The sequence below is a fragment of the Pan troglodytes genome, chromosome 6 (genome assembly GCF_028858775.2).
Source record: "Pan troglodytes isolate AG18354 chromosome 6, NHGRI_mPanTro3-v2.0_pri, whole genome shotgun sequence".
Taxonomy (NCBI): Eukaryota; Metazoa; Chordata; class Mammalia; order Primates; family Hominidae; genus Pan; species Pan troglodytes.
Window position 1 is genome coordinate 41416909 of NC_072404.2, and position 20493 is coordinate 41437401.

Below are 20493 nucleotides of genomic sequence, written 5' to 3' on the forward strand. Positions count from 1 at the left end.
ATAAAAAAGAACATTACAAAAACCTGTAAAATATTCTGTAAAGGGACAAGATTAGTAGAACATGTTCACATATACATTCTTAAAGTAGGTTAAAATTTTATTTCTTTTTTTTTTTTTTTTTTGAGACGGAATCTCGCTCTTTCTCCCAGGCTGGAGTGCAGTGGCGTGATCTCGGCTCACTGAAACCTCTGCCTCCTGGATTCAAGCAATTCTCCTGCCTCAGTCTCCCAAGTAGCTGGGACTACAGGCACGCGCCACCACACCTGGCTAATTTTTTTTTTGTATTTTTAGTAGAGACAGGGTTTCACTGTGTTGGCCAGGCTGGTCTCGAACTCCTGACCTCAGGTGATCCGCCTGCCTTGGACTCCCAGAGTGGCAGGATTACAGACATGAGCCACTGCGCCTGGCCAAATTCTATTAATTCAGTAAAACTTGTGGAAGGTCACATTTAACTTCTCCATACTTCAGTTTCCTCACTTCTAAAATGGATCTAATAATAGAATCTTCCTCACAGGATTCTTACCCTGTATTCATGAAATGTTAGCTAGTTTTATTTTTACTCTCCCCGATTCCAACACCGAACATGATGCCAAAGTGTATAATGTGAGATTTGTAGAAAATCACATATATCAAGACAACTACAGAGATAAACAGGTAAGAAAATGCACAATTATTTGTGAATTTGCTAACTCTTCTTCACATTACTTGATTTTTATCTTTAGCTGATACTAGTTTGGTCTATCCAGAGTGAGACAAGAATAAATTCATTAGCTATAATTTTATATTCTAAAGTCTGTTTACACATACAATTGGTAATAAGTGATTATAGAAACCTAACTTAGAAGAGCCTGGGGAGCTAAGCCTTATCAACAGGCTATACTTAAAGAAACCTGGTGCTAGGTAAGGCATCACCTTCCCCACATATTACCTGAACTTTCCTTATTCTTGATGGAGCAGTGGCAGCCACATAGGGTCCCATCCTCAAAAGACCCTTCAATCTCCTAATATTTTATATATATTTCCTTCATATAGGGTCCTATATAAGGGGGAAAAAACTTCAGCTCTCTTGGACACAGGACAACAGACGACACAGCACCTCCCCACCTCAAAAAAAGCAAACCTCAACCCAGTTATTCCTTTAAAAAGATGTCAGTTAGTGAGCAACTCTGGAGAGAAAGCCATACCACTGAGGCAGAGAAGTATTTTAAAAACATTTGTTTTGTACAACTCAGCATTTACACCAGGGAGCTGATGCATCTCTGAGCAAATCTATAAAACTACCTAAATCAAGTATTACAGCAATATGCTGTATCTAGATGTATATTTTAAATTTTATTAGTATTTCCCATTAGGAGAAAACCCATCCCCTTGAAAGTAAATCTCCACCAATCTCTATCATTAATAAGAATGTCAAACAAGTCTGTTACTTCAACTGTAAAATGGGAAGGCTGGAGTTTGTCACTGTTTTTAAAGCTCAAGGGAGAAAAGCCACTAACCATTACTTTTTTAAAAAGTTATAGCTTCCCATGTCACCCTCCTGCATGCTGCCCAAAACATATGGAGAATATAAGGTGATTTTTGAAAATATGTTGCCAAAATAAATAAATAACCTCCCCAAGTATTCTTCCCTTTTTCCCTAATAAGTTAGAAAACTACTGGACGATATAATTGCCAAATACATCCCAGGTCCAAGAGGACATACTATAATTTTCAGTTGTGTTCATTACCCTCAGACAAGATGGTATGCATTTGGTATTCTCCAGAAACAAGGAATAAAGGATCTGATGCTAAATTATAAAGTTATTAATAAAATATATAGGAATAGATACAATGAAACACATTACTTAAGAATTTAATATATTTTAGAGGATGCATCATTAAACAACAAGTTAAAGAGAACTGTTATTTAATGCTAGGAAAAAAGATGATCAAATCTGTGGGGGAAAGGAGTTTAAAAGCTTCATCTCATTCTGTATATTCAATTAACAGAGCTGAAATAAAGTATTAAGAGTGAAACCACACATGGCCTAGAAGAAACTAGAATTATTTACCAACCCTTTGGAGGAAGGACTTTCCTAACTTAAGTAACAGAAGAAAGAAGAAAAAAAATCAACATATTTGACAACAAAATTTAAAGAGAAATGGCTAAGAAATGTTGCAATAAATTGTAGTTAATATGTTTTCTATATAAAGAACTGATAGAAACAGAATAATCATTAGGATATCAACTATTAATTAAAGCAAAGATAGCTTTTTTAAATTTGTTTGCCAAGGTAGAAAAGATTAAATAAAAATATCCATTATTGGCAAGAAGTACAGGTAAAACCTAACTCTTTGATTGCTAGTGGCAGTATAAATTGGAATAAGCCGTTAAAACACAATTACAAAATTAAAGACCTTTAAAAATGTTTTGCTCTATGGAAAAAAAATTCTAGCTCATGGATAAGAAGAATCAATATCATTAAAATGGCCATATTATCCAAAGCAATTTGTAGATTCAATGCAATCCCTATGAAACTACCAATGACATTTTTCACGGAACTAGAAAAAACTATTTTAAAATCCTTATGGAACCAAAAAAGAGCCTGAATAGCCAAGGCAATCCCAGGCAAAAGGAAGAAAGATGGAGGCATCATGTTACCTGACTTCAAACTACTGCAGGTCTACAGTAACCAAACCAGCACAGTACTGGTACAAAAATAGACACACAGACCAATGGAACAAAATAGCCCGGAAATAAGGCTGCACACCTACAACTGTCTGATCTTTGATAAAGCTAACAAAAAACAAGCAATGGGAAAACTATTCAATAAATGGTGCTAGGATAATTGGCTAGTCATATGCAGAGGATTGAAACTGGACCCACCTTCCTTACATCACAGACAAAAATCAACTCAAGATGGTTTAAAGACTTACATGTAAAACTCAAAACTATAAAAATCCTGTAAGACAACCTAGGCAATACCATTCTGGACACAGGAATGGGCAAAGATTTCATGACAAAGATGCCAAACCAATTGCAACAAAAGCAAAAATTGACACATGGGATCTAATTAAACTTAAGAGCTTCTGCACAGCAAAAGAAACTATCACCAGAGTAAACAAATACCCTACAGAATGGAAGAAAATATTTGCAAACTATACATCAGACAAAGGTCTAATATCTAGCATCTATAAAGAACTTAAACAATTTTAAAAGAAAAGAAAAACATTTAAAAAGTGGGCAAAGGACATGAACACACACTTTTCAAAAGAAGATATACATGTGGCCAACAAGCAAATGAAAAAAAGCTCAACATCACTGATCACTACAGAAATGCAAATCAAAACCATAATGAGATACCATATCACATCAGTCAGAATAGCTACTATTAAAAAGTTAAAAAATAACAGATGCTGGCAAGGTTGCAAAGAAAAGTGAACACTTCTACACTGTTGGTGGGAGTGTAAATTAGTTCAACCATTGTGGAAAGCAGAGTGGTGATTCCTCAAAGAGCTAAAAACAGAACTACCATTTGACCCAGCAATTCCATTACTGGGTATATACCCAAAGAAATATAAATCATTCTATCATAAAGACATACGCATGTGAATGTTCATACAGCACTATTCACAATAGCAAAGACACAGAATCAACCTCAATGCTCATCAATGACAGATTGGATAAAGAAAAAGTACATATACACCATGGAACACTAAACAGTCATAAAAGAAAATGAGATCATGTCTTTTGCGGGAACATGGATGGAGCTGGAGGTCATTATCCTTAGGAAACTAACGCACGAACAGAAAACCAAATACCGCATGTTCTCACTTATTAGTGGGAGCTAAATGATAAGAACACATGGACACAAAGAGGAGAATAACAGACACTTCAGCGTACTTGAGAGTGGAGGGTGGGAGGAGGGAGAGTATCAGAAAAAATAACTACTGGGTACTAGGCTTAGTACCTGGGTGACCAAATAATCTGTAAAACAAACCTCCATGACACGAGTTCACCTATGTAACAAATCTGACCGTGTACCCGTGAACCCAAAAGTTTTTCAAAAAGCTTTGCTCTTATGCCCAACTGCCCAAGTAATTCTGCTTTTGAAAATTAGCTTATAGAAATACGAAATATGGAAAAAAACTTCACATCTCTGCCCTTTAATAAAACCTTTATACATACTCCCACTTCCAGCCTGCTGTCCTCTAATAATAGAGAGAAACTGGAGACAGGGACAATAGTTCATTAATTTTTTAAAAAATAGAGGATGTTATCATAGCACTTATCGCCACGTTGAAACTGCCTTTTTAACTGCACACCTATGTAGACATTTACTCTCTGACCTATCTACTTTGGCCCATTCCTACTGTAAGACACAAATCTATCCTAAATACAGCAAAGCCAAAATATAACAAAAACATGAAGGGATGTTTCCACAAAACTATTCATCAAACACTATTTATAATAGCAAAGATTGCAAATAACTCAAATATTTGTCAATATGAGGTTGGATGTCACAGTTTACGCACTGAATGAATTAGTATGCAGCTATAAAAAGGAATGAAGATCTCTCTCTACTCCTATGGAGTGACTTCTTAGATATTTACGTGAAATTTTGTTGAAAAACAATGTTAAGAAGAATATGCATAATAACATTTGTATAAGAATGAGGATATATTTATATGTGTGTATACATATATGTGTTTACACACACACACACACACACACTTTCATGAATTTTCCACAAAGAAACCAATGGAAAAAATAATAATAAAAATAAAATAATAAATTATTATGGAAAGGAAGAGAACAAGATGAGTGAAGAAAATGAAAATAAGCCTCTCTGAATGTATCTTGTTTTGACACTGGAACACTAATAATGTTTTATGTAATTAAAAAAAACTAAACTAAAAAGAAAAAATAGAAAGCTGTTAAAAAAAAAACTAAAGAAGTTTCAAGTTTAATAGTATAACCACACAGAGAATTATTCTACTGACTTCAAAACAATATTTTAACTATCCCTAGTAGGGTAACTACTAAATACAAAAAGAACAATGAAAGTTTTAAACCACATTCAGTGATCTTACAAAAGTGGAAACAGTACTGCTATTTTAAAACTATTTGAAAAACATAAGCATATATACATACAAATAAAGCAAATAAGTAATTATGCTAATTCATTAGGGACTAGGATGTTTTAGCATAGAAGATATATAAATACACATACCAAAGATGATCTGTGAAAACTCTTTAACTTTTAACCTAAATTTGAAATATCAGTATGAACTCATGATTCTTTTTTCCTTTTTTCTAAAACATACATAGCACCACCCACCCATGGGATAATTCCTTTAAAAAAAAAAAAAAGATGAACCTTAATTGAATTTAATCAGGCCCTAGATCTAACTACCAGTTTACAGGCAATATAGGATAAAGAAAAATGCTAAATGACACCATGAGAACTTAGTCAGCTATATTTAGACCACTGTGGGAAATAACACAGAACAACTACAGAAAGAGTATGAAGAAAGAAAAGAAAGGAAAAGGGAATTAGATTAGAAAAGCTTTAAGAAACATCAACCTGCCAGGGGCAGTGGCTCATGCCTGTAATCCCAGAACTCTGGGAGCCTGAGGCAGGTGGATCGCTTGAGCTCAGGAGTTGGAGACCAGCCTGGCCAACATGGTGAAACCCCATCTCTACTAAAAATACAAAAATTAGCCAGTGTGGAGACGTGTGCCTATAGTCCCAGCTACTCAGGAGGCTGACACAGGAGAATCACTTGAACCCAGGAGGCAGAGGTTCCAGTGAGCCAAGATCGCACCACTGCACTCTAGCCTGGGGGAAACAGTGAGGCTCTGTCTCAACAACAAAAAAAAAGGAAACATCAACCAAATGCACTATGTCAGTCTCTTCAAATACTGATTCAATCAAAATAACTATAAAAAGACATCTGAGACACTCAGGGAAAACTGAACACAAAGTGAATACTAGATGATATTGAAGATTTTTAAATTTTGTTGAGATTTCTAATGGTATTGTGATTAAGATTTTTTAAAGCCCACAGCTACCATATCTGTTACAAATACACACTGTTTACAGATAAAATTATAAGGTCTAGGTTTTGTTTTAAACTCCAGCCCAAGGATAAAAAAGGAAACAGAAGGGGAACTAGATGAACAATGGTAGTTTGCTGATTGTTGAAGTTAGGTATTAGCTACACTGGGGTTCATTACAATATCTTCTGTACTTTGTGAATGTTTAAAAAGTACAATAAAGTCTTTAAAAATAAAAAAGCAGTATATAAAAATACTGACTGTTTAACCTAAATATCCATCAGCAGGGACTGGTTCATTAAATTATAGTAATCTGTATAATAGAATGCTGTGCAATTAATAAAGAATGAGACAGCTGGGCTTCCCTATAGTCATAGCTACTCGGGAGGCTGAGGCAGGAGGACTGCTTGAGCCCAGGAGTTCAGGGAAGTCTGGGCGATATAGTGAGATCCCATCTCTAATAAAAACTAAAAAATATATATTATATAAACAAAGAATGGGACAGCTCTTGTGTATTAATGTGGTGCAGTTGTTAATATATTTAGTGAAAAAACAAGATATAGGCTAGTGTGTACAGTAAGCCCTCACTTCCATTGTCAATAGGTTCTTGGAAACTGTGACTTTAAACAAAACGATGTATAACAGGTCCTGGAATAATGTCATTTTTTTATAACATTAATGAAAAAAAAGTTGGTTTTGTTAATATTGTTTCACTTAAAGTTGCAGTTTCCAAGACCCTATAGTGATTTTAAAAGTGAGGACTTACTGCATAGAAAGTATGCCATTATGTGTTAAAATAAACACACATGTACACATGCACGCACATACACACATACTTGTGTAAGCACATTTTATCTCTAGAATAATACAGGGGAAACAGCTAATAATGGTTGCCTCTAAGGAGGGCAAGTGGTGTAAGACATAGAAATGAAACTCTTACATACTTTTGTTTCATTTTGTTTTGTTTTGAACACGGTACCACTCACATGTATTACCTCTTAGAAAATAATTTTAAAAATAAATTGCCTGTTTAATCTACTGTCTCTCTGACCAGTCTCTGTGTTCCTAAGAATAGGGAATGGGCTTTATCCATTATTACTGTATCTCTAGCATCTAGCACAATAAATATGTTTTGAACAACTTCATATGAGCATTAAGAAAATATTGAAAATAAAATACTGATTATAAGCAACTATTTAATCTAGTAATTTGTAAATTCCACTTAATTATTCAACATTAAATGAAAACATGTAAGGTTACCAACACAGTAAAAATTTCAACTATATTAAATAAAAACATTTACAAAGTAAAGGATAATGAGCTGGGCACAGTGGTTCAAGCCTATAATCCTAGCTACTTGGGAGGCTGAGATGGTAGGACTGCTTGAAGCCCGGAGTTTGAGACCAGCCTAAGCAACATAACGAGACCCTATCTCTAAAAAAAAAATTTCAATTAGCTGGGCATGGTGGCACATGTCTGAAGTCCCAGCTACTCAGGAAGCTGAGGTGGGAGGATCAGTTGAAACCAGAAGTTCAAAGCTGCAGTGAGCTATGATGGCACCACCACACTCCAGCCTCATCGACAGAGTGAGACCCCATCTATTTAAAAAAAGAAAAAGAAAGAAAGCATACTGGAAGAAAATACAAAATGTTAAATTAATTGTCTTCTTTTTTTGGCAAAAAGCAAAATAAAATAGCAGAAACATGAGGAAAATGTAACTATTTGGAATGTGTAATATGCCTGTCCCCATAGAAAATGTCATATTCTTTATGCAAGGAAAACTGAGTAAGATAATAACCTGGTTTCTCCCTCTGCCCCTAGGAAAGTCACAATGAGGAAACACCTGAAATAAACAAGCTGGAGGAAATCACAGCTGGTGGCAGAAGTTCCGACAGCTTGTTTTTTTCTTTCCAGATAGGCTATACTAGTTAGCACTGTAGGATAATAACAGAAAAAAGGGAGCAAGGCAAATTCACTGAAACACATAAAATTACTGGAGTACCTTAGAAATTATGAAAAAAAAAAAACAAGAAGGAGAAAAACTGTCATTCACAATTATATACTTGAAAGCTATACCAAAATACAATCATCATAGGTTTTAAAAAGTTAAAATTACAGACGAGAAGAGATTAAAGGAACTGGAAACTTCAGGAGCAAACTTTCACAGGAAACTTGTTAAATTAGCCTTGCTTCCCCCACCACTCCATACAAGCGACCAAGCAGCAACCTCATGGAATCCCCACTGTGTTCCCAGAAGCCTCCTTTTCAAGACTCTGCGATTGCTTTATTCTCCCTATTAACCCCCTTCAAGACAGCTCAAATGTTATCACCTCTGAAGCCCTTCCCACTCCTCCAAGCAGAGATAGTCCCGCCCTCCTCCAGGCTCCCTCAGCATTTTTTTCGAGGCCATGACAGCCCATCAGCAGATGGTAATTCATTTGCCTATCTGACCTACTTTCAGTGAGAAAGTACAGAATTCATTTTCCTCTCCTGAGTGCCTAGTACACAGCAGATTCTAAAGTAAACATTTACTGAATGAAGTCACAGGGTCTTCATGCAAATAGATTTGCTCACACAGTCACCAATACTTAAAATCTGACGGGTAGATCTGACCAGAAAAAAGTTTTGAACTGTGGTTGGAGGTGGGACACCGCCATTACGAACAAAGTCAAAATATGAATGATAACCTAGGAAAGAACAGTGAAACAAATGATAGACAAAATAATCACTTCGGCAATGCTGTTAAGAATATAGGCCTCCAAGTTAAAAATGGATTTGAATTCTAGTTCTGCTATTGTGAACTTAGGCAAACTGCATAACCTTTAAGTCTCATTCTCCTCATCCATAAGTGGCAGATAACAGTGCTGAGACCAGAGTTTTTATAAAATGTAGTGAAGTAAGGCACATATAGGTGCTTAATACAATGCCTAACTTCTGCTAATGCTCAATAAGTATTAGTTATTAATATCCTTTTGGATAAAGTGTGGTAAATGAATTTTTAAAGATACCACCACACCAACAAATAAGCAACTCACAAAACATAAAGAATGCCTCTTTATCATGCCTCAGATTAAAACAAGGACATTCCAACTTATCACTTTAGCAAGTACATATCTGTACAAGTAAAGAGACTCAGGATCTTCAACATTACCGAGAAAGTAAACTGGTACAACTTTACTGCAATTTTGCAAGTCTTTAAGGGCCTCAAAAATCTTAAGAACACTTTGATTCAGGAATTCCCTTTGTCACAATTTATCCTAAAATAATAACTGCTAATATATAAGCACACATATTTAAGAATGCTGATTATGGTAATATTTCACGGGAATAAAACTGACCAAATATTTATGGTAAAAGATCGCCCCAATTCTTCAGTCTTCTATAACAGGATTATACATGCATACTATGTGCCCCTCAGTGGCAAAGCTGGTTTACGCTGGCTTACCTGGCTCATAACAGTAGACTGCTGAGCCATGATGGGAGTATTTACACCAGAGAAATCAGCAAATGCTACAAATCTAGGGCTTTATTTCCCTCACCCCCACCAAAGCCAGCTGTTAAGCATTTACCAGCACAGCACCTGATGTAATTTTGCAATACTTCCCCCCTCAATGCTGCTGACCTGTTGAGAGTGGCCATGTGATTGCTTTGGCCAATGTAGTATTAGTAAATGTGACAGATAGAAGACTTCAAATGTGCTCAGTCATTAGCTTGCCCTCTTGTCTTCCTGTCATTTGCCATGAGAAGAATGTGTGCCACGAAATTACTGATCTAAAGAGAATGAGAAACTTGAAACGGACCTGAACTCAATCTACAATCCAAGGAAGAGCTGCACCAGTGACTAAAAGATCTGTGAACAAGAAAAATAAAATGTATTGTAAGCCACTGAGATTTTGAGGTTAGCATGCAGCAAAACTAACTAATACGCTCTCCATCAATATATGTGTGAACAAATTAGTAAACCTACATAAAGGAAAATCATACAGACTTTAAATGTTGTGGATTTATGGCCGGGAGCAGTGGCTCACGCCTGTAATCCCAGCACTTTGGGAGGCCCAGGCAGGCGGATCACAAGGTCAGGAGATCAAGACCATCCTGACTAACATGGTGAAACCCCGTCTCTACTAAAAATACAAAAAATTAGCCAGGCGTGGTGGCGGGCGCCTGTAGTCCCAGCTACTTGGGAGGCTAAGGCAGGAGAATGGCGTGAACCTGGGAGGCGGAGCTTGCAGTGAGCTGAGATTGCGCCACTGCACTCCAGCCTGGGCGACAGAGCGAGACTCCATCTCTGAAAAAAAAAAAAAAAAAGTTGTGGATTTATATTTGACCTGGAAATATGTCCAAGCTGTATTATGTTTTTTTTTTTAAGTTTACAAAACAAACAGTATGATGTTTCTATTTTAAAAGCACACACAGAAGTGTTTAGAAGGATAGTTACTAAAACGTTAGTAATCATTGTCAACAAAAAGTGTCAAACGGTGTAAAATATTTGAAGAGATTTATTCTGAGCCAAATACGAGTGACCGATGGTCTGTGACACAGCCCTCAGGAGATCCTGAGAACATGTGCCCAAGGTGGTCAGGGGATACCCTAGTTTTATACATTTTAGGGAGACATGAGACATCAAAAAGATGTGAAATATATATTGGTTTGGTCCAGAAAGGCAGGATAACTCAAAGCAGGGGCTTCCAGGTTATAGGCAGATTTTTAAAAAATATTATTGGCAATTGGGTGAAAGAATTATTATCAATAGAAAGGAATGTCTGAGTTATGATAAGGGGTTGTAGAGACCAAAGTTTTATCATATAGATAAAGCTCCAGGTAGCAGCCTTCAGAGAGAATAGATTGTAAATATTTCTTATCAGACTTAAGTTCTGTGTTGATGTTAAATGCTGGTCGGCTTTTCCTGAATTCCAAAAGGGAAGAGGGTATAATGAGGGATGTCCCACCCTCCCTTCCCATCATGGCCTGAACCAGTTTTTCAGGTTCACTCTGGAGTTTCCGGGCTAAGAGGAGAGGTCCACTCAGATGGTTGGGGGACTTGAGAATTTTATTTTTGGTTTATATGGTTATTTCTGAGTGCTGGGCTACAAGAAATTTTTACTTTTAAAAAATCAGACAATAGGGATTCTAAGAGAGGCTTCATGATGGCTAACTAGAGGCATCTGATACTCACCTCCTCCACAAAAAAAGAACAAAAATACTAAGTAGATGATCACACTTCCAGTAGATCACCTAAGGGAGAATGCTGGAATTCAACAGAGAAGTGACAGGAAACACCTACAGCAAAGAAGGAGAGGGAAGCAAGACAGCCTGCTGCACTGGATGGGCTGGGAGCCTGGAAAGGCTCCCCAGTGCAGGGAAAGGTTAAGTGGGGACCCCCAGCAGTCTACATTCCCACTGCAGACTCCTGTAATCCTAGCCACAAGAGAGACCCTTAATGCACACGGGCCCCGAGACTAACAGGAGACCACATGAAGGCACTGCTCAAGAGGAGTTCACAATGGGTCCCACACACCTCCTAATTCCTAAGTAGCTACAGCAAGGCACCATTTTCAGAGTCCAACCCCCAGCGGGCTGCATCCTGCCCTGGGGCCCAAGAACTCCGGTACCTCACATCCCTGGAGCTTCACTGAGATCCCCTGTGCATGAGGGATAACTGATGTATCTTGCGCCACAGTGCAAGACATTGTCAGCAACCCCACACCTGTGAACGGTGCTACTGAGCATTTACAAGCACCCTGAGGATAGGCTACCAGCTTGCAGCTGCCATCTGAGTGTACCCCCCTACCAATTTACGACTGTTGTCATTGAAAGCAACCCAGCCCCCCCAGTAACAGGCTGCAGTGCATCTCCCGAGCACTGTACTGGAAGTCTGGGGATCACGCCATCCTCGCCTACCAGAACCAGCAGCTGCACAAACCACCAGGGAGCCTGAGATCAAGCCAGCCTGGCCCAGTTCCACCCACCTCCAGTGGCTGAGCATGCCATCCAGGGGCCTGTGGATTGCACCATCCACAACTGTTGGCACCTGAGTACTCCTCCCAGAGGCCTGAGGACCCAATCTGCCACTACTACCACAGCAGACACCCATGTGCATGCACTACCTGTGGGCTTGGCAACTGGCCCACCCAACCCATTGCAGTCATCACCAACACCACCACAGACTGCTTGGGAGCCAGAGGTTTGTCCCACCAATATTACTGCCATAATCCATGGCATATCCACTGCCTAGGGGCCTGATGACATGCCAAACTGCCCAGCCCACCACTGTCACTGATGGCATCCAAACAAGCTGACTGGAGGCCCCCCAAGAATTGGCCCACCTGGACCATCTCACACTGGTGCCAGCGTATGCCACACTGGGGCCTAAGGACAGGCATACTCAGCCTACCACTGCCATCACTGGGACTTAAAGATTGGCCCACCTGACACCCCTGTCCCCAGCAAAACTTCACCACAGCCTCCACTAAAAACCACACCCTAAGACACTGAGAAAATCAAACACTACTGACACTGTTCCTGACAAAATTCATACAGAGACTACACTATGGTATACATACAGAATCAAAGCCAAAGTGGCCTACCCGAACACCACCATAGACCCATCTTTAGGAAAAAGTGCCCCCCCTACAAAAGCAAATGCAAAAAACTGAAGGACTGTTATACCACATGCACAGATATCAACATAAGGATAGAAGAAACATGAAAAAGCAAGGAAATATGACACTTCCAAAAGGACGTAATTCTCCAGCAATGGATTCCAGTGAAAAAAAAAATTGTGAAATCCAGAAAACTAATTCAAAATAATGATATTAAAGAAGCAAGAGAATTCAGATAAATAATATTAAAAAAATCTGAAAAACAATTCAGGATACAAATGAGAAATTTACCAAAGACACAGATATCATTAAAAAGTACCTAAGGAGAGTGAAAATCACCTGGTGACCACTGAACAGGCCTAGAGATAAAAACTTCTTATCTGAGCAATTTAGAAGGCAGCAAAGACTACTTGGTGACCATCAAACAGGTCATCCAGAGGCAAAACTCCTTATCTGGGGAATTTAGAGGTAATCAAACCTCCCTAGTATCTAAAGTCAGCATATGATTCCAGGCCTCTTTCAATTTTTATAAGTAACTAAAATTTCTATACATTTCTGGAATGCCATACTGAAACTAATTTTACAACCCTAAGCTACTGTCTTAAAGCCTATAAATGCTCCTAAGGAAAATCCACCACGGTGCGCTCAGTCCTCTCACTGAGGCACCCCGCTGCACCGTTTTGCAGCGTTCTTCCTTTCTAATAAAGTTTCCTTTTTCTTTTTTTTTTTTTTTTCAAGAGATATACGATATATTTTTGAGAAATTTAAAAGTATTTAAATACATTGAAAAAGACAATTTAAAAAATAGAGGCATCATTTTTAAGTGGAGAAAGACTCCATGTCACTAAAGTACCAATTCTCCCTAAATTGTCAAAGCAATAGAATCAATGTAATTCCAAACAAAATATCAATTCATTTTAAATTTGACGAACTCCTTTTATATTGTATTTGAAAGAATAAAAGACCAGGAATACACAAAATATTACCTAAGAAAATCAAAGTAGAAAGATATACCCACACAAATCAAGATCTGCTATAAAACAATATTAATTAGGGTAGTGGAGTCTTGATATAGTTTCAAACCTGTACTGTTGTCAGTAAACTCTTTTTACCAACCCGCAAGTTGACCACTTACTGGTGCCAGGGCTCTGACACCTCGCCCAACAATCCTCAAATAGATACAATTCAAAAAGGTCTTCTCCACAACACATTATAGTCAAACTGTCAAAGGCAAAGAGAGAATTCTAAAAACAGCAAGAGAAAAGCATCCAGTCACTTAATGCTTAGAACCCCCAGCAGACTATCAGCAGATTTCTCAGCAGAAACCTTACAGGCCAGGAGAGAATAGGCAGATATATTTGAAGTGAAGAAAGAAAGAGAAAAAGAAAAGAAAAAAGGAAAGAAAGGCAGGAAGGAAAGAAAGGAAGGAGAGGGTGGGAGAAAGGGAGGAAGGGAGGGAAGAGAGGGAGGGAGGGGAAGGGAAGGGAGAGAAGGGAGAGAAGGAAGGAAAGGAAGGAACGTTTCTGCCAAGGATACTATACCCAGCAAAGTTATCCTTCATAAATGAAGGAGAAATAAAGTCTTTCCCAGACAAGAAAAAGCTGAAGGAACCCATTACCACTAGGCCGGCCCTCCAAGAAATAATTAAGGGAGCCCTATACCCGGAAGGAAACACATCAAAATATAAAACCCACTGGTAGAGCAAATACACAAATAAAAAAGAGAAAGAATTTATATGTCACCACTACAGAAAACCACCAACCACAATGAAAAACAATATGAGAGAAAGAAAGGAAGAAATGCTATACAAAAACCAGAAATCAATTACTAAAATGACAGGAATAAGCCCTGTCATATCAATAATAATCCTGAATATAAATGAATTAAACTTATCACTTAAAAGATACAGAGGGGCTGAAAGAATTTTTTTAAATGATCCAACCACATGCTGCCTACAAGAAATTCATCTCAACTGTAAAGGCACAGACTGAAAGTAAGGGATGGAAAAAGATATTCCAAGTGAACAAAAATCAAAAGCAAACAAGAACATCTATCCTTATATCAGATAAAACAGACTTTAATTTAAAAACAGTAACAACAAAGAAGGTCATTATATAATGATAAAGGGATCAATTCAACAAAAAGATATAACAATTCTAAACATACATGAATCCAACACCAGACCACTCAGCTCTATCAAGAAAACATGATCAGACCTAAAGGGAGGGACAGAATCCAATACAATAAGTGCTAGGGACATCAACACCCAACTCTCAGCATTACACAGATCATCTAGAGAAACACTGGATTCAAACTGCACTTTAGACCAAATGGACATAACAGACATTTACAGAACATTTCATCCAACAGGTACAGAATACACATTCTTCTCATCAGCCCATGGACCATTCTCCAGAATAGACTGTATGTTAGGCCACAAAACAAGTCTCAAAAAATTTTTAAAAATCAAAATCATATCAAGTATCTTTCATGACCACAACGGAATAACACTAGAAATCAGTAACAAGAGAAACTTTGGAAACTGTACAAAATACATGGAAATTAAACAACATGCTCCTAAATGACCATTGGGCCAAGGAAGAAATTAAGGAGGAGATAAAAAATGTTTGTGGTGTGTAGTGGTATGTGCCTGTAATCCCAGCTACTCAGGAGGCTGCGGCAGAAGGACTGTTTCAGCCCAGGAGTTCTGCAGTGAGCTAGGATCACACACCACACTCCAGCCTGGTCAACAGAGTGAGACTGTCTCTAAAATAACAACAAAAAGTTCTCGAAACAAATGAAAGTCAAAAAACAATATACCAAAACCTATGGAATACGACAAAAGTGGTGCTAAGAGAGATGTTTATAGCAATAAATGCTCACATCAAAAAAGTAGGAAGATTTTAAATAAACAATCCAAAAATACACCCCCAAGAACTAGAAAAGCAAGAACCACCTAACCTAAAATTAGTAGAGGGAAAGAAATAATAAAGATCAGGATAGACTGAAAAAACACAATACAAAAGATCAACAAAATAAAAACTTGGCTTTTTGAAAAGATAAAATCAATAAACCACTATCTAGGTAACAAAGAAAAAAAAAAGACCCATATAAATAAAGTCAGATATGAAAAAGGAAACCTTACAACTGATACCACAGAAATATAAAAGAGAAATCATCAAGATATTATGAACAACTACACACTAATACATCAGAAAACCAAGCTATTATGAACAACTACACACTAATACATTAGAAAACCTAGAGAAAATGGGTAAATTCCTAGATACACACAGCCTGCCAAGATTGAATCAGGAAGAAACAGAAAACCTGAACAGACCAATAATGAGTAATGAGATTGAATCAGTAATTAAAAAAAAAAAAAATCTCCCAACAAAGAAAAGTCCAGGATTGGATGGCTTCGCTGCCAAATGTGACCAGAACTTTTTTTTTTTTTTTTTTAAAGACAGAATCATGCTCTGTTGCCCAGGCTGGAGTGCAGTGGCGCAATCTTGGCTGACTGCAACCTCCACCTTCTGGGTCCAAGTGATTCTCATGCTTCAGCTACCTGAACAGCTGGGATTACAGGCATACACCACTACATCCAACTAATTTTTGTGGGTTTTATTTATTTATTTATTTGAGATAGAGTCTCACTCTGTTGCCCAGGCTGAAGTGCAGTGGCGCAATCTCAGCTCACTGCAACCTCCACCTCCTGGGTTCAAGCGATGCTCCTGCCTCAGCCTCCCAAGTAGCTGGGATTATAGGCATGCGCCACGACGCCCAGCTAATTTTTGCATTAGTAGAGACAGGGTTTCACAATGTTGCCCAGGCTGGTCTCAAAACTTCTGGCCTCAAGCAATCCACCCACCTCAGCCTCCCAATGTGCTGGGATTACACGCATGAGCCACTGTGCCCAGCCTTGACCAATCTTATAAAGAAGAATTAACACCAATTCTCTTCAAACTACTCTAAAACATTGAAGAGGAGGGAATTCTACAAGGCATTAACCTGATACTAAAACCAGAGAAGGACACAACAAAAACAACAAAACTACAGGTCAATGATGAACACAGACACAAAAATCCTCAACAAAATACAGCAAACCAAATCCAACAGCACATCAAAAAGAGAATACATCATCATCAAATGGGATTTATCCCAGGGATGCAAGAATGATTCAATAGATGCAAATCAATAAACATGATACATCACATCAACAGAATGAAGGACAAAAACCATATGATCATCTCAACATCCCTTCATAATAAAAGCTCTCAACAAACTAGGCATAGACGGAACATATCTCAACATAAAAAAGACCATATATAACAAACCCACAGCTAACATCATACTGAATAAGTAAATCTGAAAGCCTTTCCTCTAAGAGCTGGAAAAAGACAAGGATCCCCACTTTCACCAGTCTTTTTCAACACAGTACTGGGAGTCCCAGCCAGAGCCATCAAGCAAGAGAAAGTAAGAAAAGGCAGCCAAATTGGAAAAGAGGAAGTCAAACCATCCCTCTTTGTAGATAAAGACTCCACCAATAAACTCTTAGATTTGGAAAGTTACAGGATACAAAATCAAAATACAAAAATCAGTAACATTTCTACACACCAAAAACAAACTAGCTAAGAAAGAAATCGAGCCGAGTGTGGTGGCTCACGCCTGTAATCTCAGCACTTTGGGAGGCCGAGGTGGGCAGATCACCTGAGGTCAGGAGTTTGAGACCAGCCTGGCCATAATGGTGAAACTCTGCCTCTACTAAAAATACAAAAAATTAGCCGGGCATCATGGAAGACACCTGTAATCCCACTTACTTGGGAGGCTGAGGCAGGAGAATCTCTTGAACCAGAGAGACAGTGGTTGCAGTAAGCTGAGATTGTGCCACTGCACTCCAGACTGGGCAACAAGAGTGAAACTTCATTTCAAAAAAATAAAAATAAAAAAAGAAAGAAATAAATAAATCAAGAAGACAATCCCCCTTACAATAGCTACAAAAAAAAATACAATAAAATACTTAGGAATAAATTTAACCAAGTAGGTTAAAGACCTCTATAAGGAAAACTATAAAACACTAATGAAAGAAATTGAAGAGGATATAAACAACTGGAAAGACACCCTATGCTCATGAATCAGAAGAGCTCATATCATTAAAATTACCATATTACCCAAAGCAATCTATAAATTCAATGAAAATACCAATGTCATTTTTTACAGAATTAGAAAAAAAATCCTAAAATTCATATAGAACAAAAAAAGAGCCTGAACAGTGAAAGTAATCCTGAACAAAAGAACAAAGCTGGAGGCATCACACTATTTGACTTGAAAATATATTACAAGGCTATAGTAACCAAAATAGCATGGTATTGGTATAAAAATAGACACAGAAGACCAATGGAACATAACAGAGAAGACAGAAATAAATCCAGGTAGTTACAACTAACTGATTTTCCTTTTTTCTTTTTTCTAAATGTTTCTCAAAAAGCCAACTGATTTTCAACAAAGGTGTCAAGAACATACACTGGGGAAAGAACACCCTCCCTTCGATAAATGGTGCTGGAAAAACTGGCTAGCCATATGCAGAAGAATAAAACTGAACCCCTTTCTCTCACCATATAAAAAAATCAACTCAAGACAGATTAAAGACTTAAACTTTGAAGACCTGAAATATAAAACTACTAAAAGAAAACAGGGGAAACACTTCAGGATATAGGTCTCATCAAAAATTTTATGGCTAAGACATCTAGAACACAGACAACAAAAACAAAAATAGACAAATGAGACTATATTAAACTAAAAAGCATAGCAAATGAAGCAATCAACAGAGTGAAGAGGCAACTGCTGAATGGGAGAAAATACCTGCAAACTATTCAGCTGACAAGGAACTAATATGTAGAATATACAAAGAACTCATATAACTCTTCTTACAGTTAATAAAACAAATAATCCCATTAAAAAGTAAGCAAAGGACATGAATAGCTATTTCTCAAGGAAGACATACAATGGCAAACAGGTATATGAAAAAAATGCTCAACATGACTCAGTAGGGAAATGCAAATCAAAACCACAATGAAATTTAATTTTACCCCTGTTAGAATGGCTATTATTAAAAAGACAAAAAAACAATAGATACTGGCTAGGATGGGGAGAAAAGGGACCTCTTATACACTGTTGGTGGGAATGTAAATTAGTACAGCCACTATGGAAAACAATATGGAGATTTCTCAAAAAACTAAACACAGTTTGGGTGTGGTAGCTCATACGTGTAATTCCAGTACTTTAGGAGGCCGAGGTGGGAAAATTGCTTGAGCCCAGGAGTATGATCATGCTGCTGCACTCCAGCCTGGGCAACAGAGCAAGACCTTCTCTCAAAAAAAAAAAAAAAAAAAAATGGCCGGGCACGGTGGCTCACGCCTGTAATCCCAGCACTTTGGGAGGCCGAGGAGGGCGGATCACAAGGTCAGGAGATTGAGACCATCCTGGCTAACACTGTGAAACCCTGTCTCTACTAAAAAATACAAAAAAAAAAAAAAACAAATTAGCCAGGTGCTGTGGCGGGCGCCTGTAGTCCCTGCTACTAGGGAGGCTGAGGCAGGAGGAGAATGGCAGGAACCTGGGAGGTGGAGCTTGCAGTGAGCCGAGATCGCGCCACTGCACTCCAGCCTGGGAGACACAGCGAGACTCTGTCTCAAAAAAAAAAAGAAAAAAACCACTACACATAAAACTACCCTATGATCCAGCAATCCCACTACTAGCTGGCTATTTATCCAAAGGAAAAGTATGTCAAAGATACCTGCATTCCCATGTTTACTGCAGCACTGTTCAGAATAGCAAAGATGGAAGCAATCTAAGTGTTCATTAATGGGCAAATAAGAAAATGTGCTATATATAGACAATAGAACACTATTTCGCCATAAAAGAGGATGAAATCCTGTCATTTGCAGCAACACAAATGGCACTGGAGGTCATTACGTTATGTGAAATAAGCCAGGCCAGAAAAAACATATATTTCATATTCTCACTCATATATGGAACCTAAGTAAGTTCCTCTCATGGAGGTAGAGAGTAGATTGATAGACACAAGGGGCTAGGAAGGGTGCTGGGAGTGGTGGCGGTGAGGTGATGAAGGGAAGACGAAAAGTTGGTTAATGGGTATAAATACAGCAGAGTAGGCTGACTACAGTTAGCAACAATGCTGTAAATTTCAAAACAGCTGCAAGGGCAGACTTGAAATCTTACCAACACACAGAAATGATAAATACTCTAGGTGATGGATACCGTAAATACCCTGACTTGATCATTACACATTCTATGCATGTGTAATGATCATCACATGAACTCCATAAATATGTGCAAATAACAATTTTAAAAATAAATTATAACAAAACAGACAATATAGATGGGTACAATAAGTAGCTTTTCAGATTTGTTATAAAACAAGGCTGTTAATATTTCAGCAGGAAAAACTGAATGTACAAAACTGGGTGTTTTATAAACCAGCCAGTAATTGTTAGAGTAAATAAACCGCACAACAGACTGAGTCCAAAAACAGTCAAGACTTACAAATGGAACTTTGTAAATGAACAGCCAGTGTTGTAGGTAATGTATTGCTTTGTCCTTCTCATGTTTTCTCAGGAGCTAGGTAGGCAAATAATCAACTACATTTGGATTTCCCAAAGCGAGGTTCCCAGGGTATTGTTAGATTGGCAGACTTCTGAACACCATCTCAAAACTAGTGATTCAAAACCTCAGGGAGTAGGGACCAGAAATGAGCAATTTTCAGTTTTAATACACTCACTAAATATTGAGAACGCTAACCTACATGGTGGTAAACAACACATGCAGACT

General features: G+C 37.9%; 1 protein-coding gene across 6 annotated transcripts in view; it reads right to left on the minus strand.

The window, feature by feature from the left end:
• The window catches only part of HERPUD2 (HERPUD family member 2), a 64726-nt gene that overhangs the window by 6263 nt on the left and 37970 nt on the right, over positions 1-20493 (minus strand). The window lies entirely within an intron of this gene.